Here is an 8411-nt window from a genome sequence, read left to right on the forward strand (position 1 = left end):
ACCAAGAGTGTTGCATTTAGTTGATAAGAATGTGTTTTAATGCAGTTTAAAAGTCCAAACTTAGCCGGACTAAGGCATACATTTGGTTTTCAGAGCCGCCATGTAAACCTGCTCAGTGACAGCTTTCTGAAAGTGCAGCAGTGGAAAGACGTGCCTGGTTAAATACCGACCAAGTCCTGGACTCGTTCAAACTCTCATGACTGAAAAAGCAAAGGATCTCACAGTGATCCACCCTTGTGGATAGTTCCTTTACCACTCGATGAAGCTGTTGCGTAGCATGTAGACTGTGGATAATATTGTGTACATTCTAGTGTCAACAGCCTCAGGTCAGAGTCAACGATGCACGTGTGTTGTTTCTGTGCTCAAGTTAATATCCAGAGTGTGAGCCCTGCGTCTCCTCCCCTCACAACTGGAGGGAGTTGTCCCTGAGTTTCGGGGCTCTTTGCTTCTCAGTAGCAAACTTGAGACGTGTGAAGTTGGACTTAACAGCAGCGTCGGAACATCTGCGTGGCATGATTCCCCACATCTGGTCTGACACACAGAAGCGGTCTACGCATGTGGCTCCTCCAGGTTTTCAGAGATATTTGACTGATTTTAATGACTTGATTTTCAATGTTGGGTGTTGGCCCACTGCCCGCAGTCCTAGTCACTCCGTATGCTGGTCGTAAGTCGTGCAGGTGAAGGACTCCCCTTACATGCAGAGACCCCGCCCAGTCAGCCGACACTTGTTTAGCTCATTGTCTGATAAACTGGTCTCCTCTGTCCAGAACTCTCACCTGCACCAGGTGCTGACTCAGCAAGAGAACACACCTGCAGAACCTCTCAGGGAGTGAAGTCAAAGGTGAGGAGGAAAACAGCCCACATTCACTCATTCATCTCAGCCAGACATAATAAAGAGAGAAGAGCGCCTCCACAATTTAGATGAGATCATATTGCACGACTGTTTTTCACTTCAGCTCATCTTTTCAAACTGGACTGTTGCGACAAACCTGTCAGTGACAGAGTGAATCATCGTTCACATCTGACATAAAGTAAACAGTCCAGAATGCTGTTTTTGGGACGTGATGACATGCATAATGTGCAGCGACTTCGCTGCGGGCTAGGAAGGGAGCAGAACAAGAACAGCTGCCATCCCGTTGTCGTGGCGACACAGAGCCACGATTCTTTCCTCTGCTGCCTCGGGTCGGGACGAGGGACTGGGAGTGAGCCAGTGGGAGAGGACAGTGAGTTCAGACGTGTGGGCTGACCTGGACTGAGTCCAGCAGGGGGATCTGTCTCTGGGTATCAGATTCTCATTGTGAATGTATGTAGCTGCGGCGGTGACGTAGATGTGACCTGAACACTCCCGAATATTAAGGAGGTGGCTGAGTTGCCCGAGTTCCTTGAGCTGTATAATGAATCAAGTACAATATTACACAAAATATTTTCACCACTTCATCCTCAGGATGGCGCTCACGTAGTTCAAAGTTGACTCATAGTGTTACCATTCAACACTGAGAGCAGTTTCAAGGCTGCATTCCAGGAAGACGCGTCTGTAATCTGTATCCTACGATTCTACCATGCGTCTGGAAACATGTTGACAGTGGCAGCCGGAGTGTGAAAAGATTCTCATCGGTGCAGAGTGTTTCAGATAGGTCCAGACACGCCGGGCCTTTAGAGAGCACTTAGACTCTTCCACTGAAGAAAAAGTGGCTTCCTGTCTCGACATCAAACCTGCTGGAGGTGAGCGACTCAGCTGAACTTCTCCAGTGTGGTGGTCCAGACATGTCCAACTGGGAGGAGGCATGGGGCAAACCCAGGTCTCACTCCAGAGATGATGACCCTTTTTCTGGCTTTTTGTCCCGTATTGATGAGGGTTTTAAAATATTTATCAGGGTCTCAAACTGATCCACACAAGGGCCACAGTGGGTGTTGGTTTTTGTTGCAACTGATCAGGATGATACCCAAACACCGGTAAGGTGTCTGAAGACTTGCTGCTTGTTTCCTCTGACACCTGAGTAGGTGACCAATGTGTGCTTGCACCCACTGCAGCTCATTTATGGATCAGTTTGAGACTCTGTCTTGGTCTTCATCTCCAAATATCTTGGTCTTGTCTCGGTCTCAACACTCTCCAGTCTCCATAATGTCTTGGTCGGTTGGTGTGGTGTTGACTACAACACTATATCACTTGACTCTTCGTCCTTATGAGAATCACATGATAGTCTGCAACACCTTTCCACTGCAGCAAGTCTGCATGCTTTGTTTACACACAAGTGACTCCATCTGAACTGGATCTGTATTGTGGCTCAAGCTAAATCAGTTTCATGATTTAAAGGGCCGGTCCGGTCTTCAACATTCCTACTCCGAGGGGAATTTTGAACCACGTGTCGGCTGTTTTCTCTCTGCCTAAGAGAAGCACAAAGACCTCGCCCCTTAACCTTCCCCCTGAAAACAACTTCTTCAATTTCCCACCATGTGGCACTCGGACCGCTCTGCAGCCTGTAATCCAGTTGAATGTATAATCTTCTTCTTCTTCTCTGATGAGTGGGTCAGGTGACCTCACTTATCGCAACAAACCGTAGCAGCATTGCACTCAAACTCCTGCCTGTCAGAAACAAAACATCAAAGTTTTAAACCAGCGCGTAAAAATCTCAGTGAGTCGTTGTCGCTCCACGGATGAAGTGAGAGAAGCTGCTGAAGATTTGACATCTGCAGCGGAGCAGCTGTTGTTTCCTCCTCTCACATGGTGCAGCTTCCTGTTCTCCAAGGAGGAGAGGAAGTCATAAAGATGGGAACACTTCCTGTATTGTTTACAGTCCGGACCGCTGGGGTCCAGTGGGGACACGTGGGGCTCCATGCTCAGTCAGCTGACTGGGTAAAATGGCCTCCGAAAGGGTTGTGGTCTGAAGTGCAGTCTTCCGCCTTAAATATAAAAAATCTAATAGTGTAGCAATTGAATATTAACCGATCACTTCAGTTTGTAATCATGTCACCTGCACCTTTAAATAGTTTAAACAGCAATAAATCAGTCAGCGGTCCAACACACCCACACACACACACACACACACTTCTAAACACGTGCTTGCCAACACACACAGCGTACACCACACCCAAACACACTGGCACACTCGCACGCACAGCCTACTTCATCAGTAAATAACAACAATTGACTGTAGTTTTACAAGCCTCTTTCAGTTTTAACTAGCTAAACACTGTTACTCATCTCCAGACGTGTGTGTGTGTGTCACCTTCACTGTCAGTGGTTCGAGCAGTTACATAATAATCAGTCAACATTTCAAACTGAGAATTAGGCAACGTCTTTCCTGACCCTGATGGAATCCCTCCCATGCACGGCGAGATTAAAAAAAAAAATAAATTCCTCTCTCGGGATGATATAGTTAAAAGGTTAAATTCTGTGTGGCTTGAGCATGTCATGTCATGTGTGCAGCCACTGTGAAGTCAGTCAATGGAGCTGTTTACTAACTTATAATATAGTTCATGTTATGACGGTAGATTTCTGTAATTTATTTCTCCAGGTTTTTGCTCCGGTTGTTGAGAATTTGCCTCCCACTTAGAGGAAGGAATGGAGTGTAAGGGAACACCACGCACACATGGTGAGAGCTGCTGCGAGAGTGTGTGAACCAGACACTCACCAACACAAAGGGCAGCACGGGGGACTTTGAAGGAGTCGGTGGGCTGATACTTTAGAAACACCTGACAGACATGCCAGATCCTCAACACATCACTATAATACCACCTGTGGGAAAGTGGGGCGCTTGACTTTCCACGTCCAGGGAGGTTGACACGGTCAGACGAGGGCCGGAGGGGGCCAGAGAGGGATTAGTCCAATGTACGCGCTGTGTGAGAACAACTTTGACTGACAGTTCACGAGAAGCCCTCCCACCCTCTCCTCCGCCGGGGGCCTGCTGCGAGGACAAGTGGAACTGGTATTTAGGTGGAGTTTGTCCCATGGAAAAGGTGAAAGTTCGTGTACCGTGGAAGGTCCTGTCGTGAACCTGGACCCAATGCTCCTGAAGGGGCTTGTGTAACTGGCTATAAGGGACGTCACGTGAAATTAGATGAAGTCGTTTTTTAGAAAGAGCCTTGGGGTGTTTCTCTGCTGGAAGAGTTTGATAGTATGAGACTGAAGCTGCAACATGAGCTACCTGAGGTCACCGCAGAGGGAGAAGCGGATCAGTGGCGCCTTCAAGTGGACACATTCTGCCACTCATTCAGGTCAAAACTAAGAGTGTTTTTTTTATCATCTATCATTTTATCACTATTGAACAAGGTTTTCATTTGAGTATACAATGAAAGAAACAACATAGTGACAAAGGGTGCATTCTGAAAACGGTTAAAAAAATACACCACATTTACTTTAAGGATATAAACATCAGCAAAAAAAGATTTTTTGACAAGTAATATATGCAAATATATGCATATATGAAACATATATATATGAAATATATAATATATATTTATTTAATAATTAATTTATAAATGTATTATTTATTTTCTGAATATAATTTTAATTTCATACAAAATGTTCAATACTTACTAATTTAAATTCAGTGTTTTGGGGAAATGTTTTGTTAAAAGACAAAATCCTATTTTATTTTTTAGCTAAAACTGTAAAATAAATATAAAATAGCAAAAATGAGAGGGACTGAGTCTGTCCCAGCCATTTGGTGCAAAAAGCATGCGAACCTGATACAGATGCAGAAGGACGAACAACCTCTTAGAGCACACACACACATAAACAGTCACGTTTGGATCTCTATCCTTGTTTGGGTCCGCTCATTGCCTCGATGTTTTCTTCATCCTCTCAACCTAAACCTGAATTCAAGCCAAACCTAACCAGGACTCATAACCAAACTGAAGTTTAATAATGTCCTTGTTATTTTGATGTCTTTGTCCTCCAATTGAGGCTTAGATTTGTGACCAGCCAAATGGTCGCCACAGAGGCATAAGGGCCTCACAAGAGAGTGGAGTGGTCAGAGGAACTGTGATGTGATCCTACTCTGCCTCAAGAGTTAAACAGCTTGAAAGAATGTTCACACAACAAATGTAGAAAACTGTGTTTATCTCACTAAAAAGCTTTTAGAAATTCTAAAAATTTACTTCATTTAAACATGTTTTGTATGTTGTGCCTTAATAATCCAAAATTCAAAATGACTGTCAAAAGAATATGTTTATTTAATTGGTTAACAAGAAACCATGTAATTGAATTCAAACCATTTGTCCAACATTTGCAGACGCATTAAATCAGGCGGATTGTGTTTTGCTTCGCTAAAGAGGAAGATCCTGTTTTTCCATCACTAATCTTCCTGAAGGCTCAAAAACAAGAGCTGGAAAATCTGTGTCAGCAGAGTGAATAGCTGCGGCTGCCTGGGAACGAGGACACCAGGAATGGGAATACTATCAGAATTTTTGGGGGACGCGGGGGGGGGGACGTCTCAGTATGACCTTGCGTCTATCTCCTCCAGGAAGTTGAATTATGCATGCAAAGTTGTCCTCTCTGAAACCCTGTTGACTCCTGCTTCCTCTGCTTAAATTACTAAAAGACAGCGAACATCGGAGAACTCGCCGACCTTCATGTCGTTCTCATTCAGAACAGGTATGTGGGCCTCGCAGCGAACTGGTCCCACTATAGCAAACTTCAGGTTTAAAAGGAAGCCTGCGTCCATTTCTTTCGAGTAGGGTCCAGCTTTAACTTGGTGTTTCCTTCAGAAGAGAAGGAACAGTTAAAATCATCGAGGTGTGGATGACGATGCTTCCCAGGACGGGAAGGACCCCCTCGGGTGTCTGTTGCACTTAACTGACCGACCTGTATAGCCTAGCGAATGGGTACTACCCAGTAGAATTACTGGGGAAAACAATGTGGGTCAGACATGATGCTGGTTAATAGGCCCTATCTAACCTAGACTATAGCTTTAACCCAGGCCTAACCCTGGATGTAGCTGGATTGTTGAAACCAGGATTGGGGGTGTCTCTTGAGTGCAGGAGCCGGATGATATTGTTTCTTTGGGCAGCCTGGTCAATATCCAAATTCCGAACCCACAGAAATTTGACTTAACTATACTGTTTCTATAGGTGCTGCATGATGGACCGGTGACCTGTCTGGATGTCTCTTGCCTCATGCGTGGCACAAGTGGCGCCAGTGTGAACTCTAGTGGTTCAATCAAGAATTTCCTGACCACTGAACTCTATAACTAGACATTAAATTTGGTTTAAAGTAAAAACTCAGGATGCGATCACGGACCATGGGTAGTTTGCTAAAGAGCAGATGACACTCTGGTGTGGATGTGTGAGTACAAAGAACAGAATGGCTCAACTATCTTTCTTACATTTATTGGATTTTCTTTCATTCTACAACACACTTCTCATTTTATGGAAAGAGGAACTTTCATGGACTTGAAGAACATGTTTCCCGTTGAAAGATAATCCAACAAATTGTTTTCATTTTCTGTAAAATCTGTGGAGGAACTGTACGTCATCTCGAATCCTCCACTTCCACTTCCCTCAGAATCTGAGAACAAAGCCGTTTCTGTTTTGTTGTGACGCCGTACCTTTTGATCCGCCCTGATAGACTCAATATTGGGGTGTCTGTGGTGCCCCTGGTCGCTCCCTGGCAGGTCAGGCCTGACGCCACTGAACGACGCGCTTCCTAGCACGTCTGCATACGTAACGGCTTTGGTAGGAGTCGGATGTTTGGGCAGACGAACGATAGAAACGTTGAGGTTTTGATAATTCAACGTCTGGTTGAGCTTTCTGGTTCTCCCACTGACCCGAGTAGCCCTGACCATTCCGCTGGTGAAGGAGTTCAAAAGCCTGGCCTTCATTTCGTGTGAACTGGAGTTAGGATGGAACGGAGCTCTTTCTTTGTTTGTATTCCGGACTCCTTCTGGTCGAAAATAGCCAGCGACCACTCGGGGAGTCAGTACTCCGAGAACATGCTTGACCTTTGTCCCACCTTGAACGGCCCTCTGAACTGGCTGAAATCCACGAAGATTGTAGAGTTTTTTGAGTTTGTCTGAAGTTGATTCCTGAATTCCTTCGATTTTTGGACTCAGTTTAGCAATGCTGAGTCTCTTTGGCTGCGCTCCGGCAGAAGCGTCCCTCTCAACTGTTTGGTTATACTTCAAAACTGGGAAACTTTGAACCTTCCGGCTGTCTAATCCTGAGCTGTCAGACCCGTTGTCAACCTTGGCGGTCTCCAATGTTGTCGCGTTTCTTCTGCCGAACCCCTTCAGACCATATATCCGCTTGTGACTCTTATACTCCTGTGTCCTGTCCGGGCTGTCGTCCCCCTCCAGGGATAAAGTTTTTGTTAACTCTACAGTTGGCACATTGCGGGCAGTTGTGGAGGTTTCAGGGGCTAAAGTACTTGTAGTAGTTGGCAGTCTCCTTCGACTGAAGCTGTACTTGGGTGACAAAGCTGGGGACATGTTTGTGACCCTGAAACTGGAACCCCTGCCTTTATTAAAGCTAAACCCCGGACGGTTCCTGGTGATGGATGGAAAAGTGGAATTTTTCTTTTCCCTCACGTTCGGCCTCCAAGGAGTCTTCAACCACCTGAGACCAAATAAGGTTTTCACGGGTGTGTTGCCAGATTCTTTGACAGTTGCCTGTTGCGCTATGGGAGTTTCGCTGCCAGGAGCGTCGTTTTCAAGGATATTGGTTTGGGGCCAAAAACGTCCCAGAGTCGTGTTTTGCTGTGGGAGTTGAGCTGGAGGTGGAGTGGTTGTCTGCATCGAGTTAATGTTTGAGGCTGGTGGGTTCTCTGTGCTGTTGGAGAAGTTTGTCGACTTCTCCGTTATGTCCTTTTTCGGGAGCTTCTGCCGGAGGATAAAAGGGGGAGACGTTCTGGTGTAGGCTGCCGTAGTTTTAACAGGTTTAACAGTCTGCTGTCCATGAGAGGGCTGCGTAAAGAGATATGACTGCATCCCATTCTTGGATGAGGTCTCCTTGAAACCTTCGTAGGATGCCAAGTTTAGTGATTTCTGCTTCATATCTGCGGAATCCGAGGCTTTGCCGACGGACCCTGCATGTGTGGCGACAAACCTGCTGGTTTGAATCCCAGTGGATGGAATGATCCCTTTGTGATGCTCAGCAGTCGGTGAAGAGATGCCCCTATGTTCTGCATTGTCCAACGGGAGAGTCCATGGATGAAGTTCTCCTCTGTTGATGTCGACATCGAGCGATCCTTGTGAATTTCCAAAATGCCTTTGATGCATGGCAGAGGAACTGTGCTGAAATAGATCCGAGGGTTTCACATGTGAAGGGTTCCTCATGATTAGTGGCCCATTTGAACTCGCAGTCTGTGTGAGGACTCGGTGCACTGGCCTCGTTTGACTCGACGGTCTGTGCTCTGCGCGTGTGTCGTCAAGATCCGAATGATAGTGGCGGGGGTTTAATGGCCGGTCCATCCA

The sequence above is a fragment of the Synchiropus splendidus genome, chromosome 3 (assembly GCF_027744825.2).
Source record: "Synchiropus splendidus isolate RoL2022-P1 chromosome 3, RoL_Sspl_1.0, whole genome shotgun sequence".
Lineage (NCBI taxonomy): Eukaryota > Metazoa > Chordata > Actinopteri > Syngnathiformes > Callionymidae > Synchiropus > Synchiropus splendidus.